Below are 2,400 nucleotides of genomic sequence, written 5' to 3'. Positions count from 1 at the left end.
CATGAGTATAAAGAGCTAGTTGTGTTCACAAGAACGATATTTTCTGAATCTGTGCTGACTATGTGTCAATAAATCGTTTTCTTCGAGGTACTTCATAATACTCGAATACAGTATATGTTCCAAAACCCTACTGCAAATCGACGTTAGTGATATACGCCTGTAATTCAGCGGATTACTCCTACTTCCCTTTTCGGGTATTGGTGTGACTTGAGCAATTTTCCAGTCTTCAGGTACGGATATTTCTTTGAGCGAGTGGTTGTATATATATGCTAAATATGGAGCTAGTATATCAGTATACTCTGAGAGGAATCTGACTGGTATACAATCTTGACCGGAGGCCTTGCCTTTATTAAGTGACAAGCTGCTTCGTTACACCGAGGATATCTATTTCTATGTTTCTCATCTTGGCAGTTGTTCTTGATTGGAATTCAGGAATGTTTACTTCGTCTTCTTTGGTGAAGGAGTTTCAGAAAACCGTTTTTAATAACTCTGCTTCAGTGGCACTGTCATCAGTGACTTCACCGTTGTTATCGCGCAGTGAAGGTATTGGTTGCGTCTGGCCACTGGTGTGCTTTATGTATGACCAGAATCTCTTTGGGTTTTCTGCCACATTTCGAGACAGAATTTCGTTTTGGAAATTATTAAAAGCATCTCGCATTGAAGTAAGCGCTATATTTCGAACTTATGTAAAACTTTGCCAATCCTGGGGATTTTGCGTTCTTTTAAATTTGGCATGGTTTTTTCGTTGCTTCTGCAACAATGACCTGACTCGTTTTGTGTGCCATGGGGGATTAGTACCACCACTTATTAATTTATGGGGTATATATCTCTCAATTGCCCGTCGATACTATCTCTCTGAAAACATTCCACAACTTTTCTACACTTACATGATCATATCGGAAGGAGTGAAGACAGTCTCTTAAAAAGTCGTTAAGAGCATTTCTATCAGCTTTTTTAAACAGATCTACTTTGCGTTTCTTTTTGATGGTTGTAGGTGTTACAGTATTCAGCCTAGCAGCAACTGACTTGTGGTCGCTAATCCCTGTATTCGTCACAATACTCATTATTTTTGCAGGATTATTTGTTGCTAAAAGGTCAAATACGCTTTGGCAACCATTTACGCTTCGAGTTGGGTCATGAACTAACTGTTCAAAATAATTCTCAGAGAAAGCATTCAGTACAATTTCGGATGACGTTTTATGCCTGCCCCCGTCTTTAAACGTATAATTTTTCCAGCATATCGCGGGTAGATTGAAGACACCACCGACTATAATTACATGAGCAGGGTACTTATTTGAATTGAGACTCAAGTTTTCTTTGAACTATTCAGCAACTATATATTTTCAGTCGGGGGGTCGGTAAAACGATCCAATTAATAGTTTAGTCCGATTATCAGGTATAACCTCTCTCCACACTATTTCACACGAACACTCTACTTCAATTTCGTTACAAACTACCTCTGACAGCAATTAATACTATACCACCAACTGTGTTTAATCTATCCTTTCTCAACACTGTTAGATAGTTTGAAAAAATTTCGGCTGAACTTATTTACCTACAACTATTTGAGATTCAGTGCTTTCTATTAGGGCTTGGAGCTCTGGTTCTTTCTCAACACAGCTACGACAATTTACAACTACAATACCGACCGTTTCTACAACTACCTTACTGTGTTTTACCTGCCCACTTTTAAACGGACGCCCCTTCCGTGGTTCCCTGAGACCCTCTAACATAAAAAACCGCCCAGTCCCTTCCACACAGCCGCCGCTACACGTGTTGCCGCCTCCTGTGTGTAATGGACTCCTGACCTATTAAGCGAAACCCGGAAACCCACCACCCGATGGCGCAAGTCAAGGAATCTGCAGCGTACACGGTCACAGAACCGCCTGAGCCTCTGATTCAGACCCTCCACTCGGCTCTGCACCAAAGGACCACAGACGGTTCTATCGACGATGCTGCAGATGGTGAGCTCCGCCTTTATCTCGGAAGCAAGACTGGCAGTCTTTACCATTTCTGCTAGCCGCCCAAAACCAGACAGAATCTGCACCGATTCGAAGCGACACATGTAATTGGTGCCGACATGAGCCACCACCCGCAGTTGGCTGCACCCTGTACTCTTCATGGCATCCGGAAACACCATTTCCACATCTGGAATGACTCCCCCCAGAATGCACACTGACTGCACACTGGTTTCCTTCCCCTCCTTGGCAGCCATGTTCGTAAGGGGCCCCATTACGCAGCTACCACCAAACCAAACCTCTGTGAATGCCCAGACCTTGCAGGCCGAGAAGCTTCCTCTGGAACAGGGTGGACGATTGCATCTGGCTCAGAGACATCGGCAGCCATAGATAACGCCTGATACCTGCTCATCAAACGAACTGGGTAGGCCCTACGATCGGC

This window comes from Schistocerca americana, chromosome 8 (assembly GCF_021461395.2).
Source record: "Schistocerca americana isolate TAMUIC-IGC-003095 chromosome 8, iqSchAmer2.1, whole genome shotgun sequence".
NCBI classification, from domain to species: domain Eukaryota; kingdom Metazoa; phylum Arthropoda; class Insecta; order Orthoptera; family Acrididae; genus Schistocerca; species Schistocerca americana.
The sequence above is the reverse complement of the archived record's forward strand: the minus strand, read 5'-3'. Positions refer to the sequence as shown.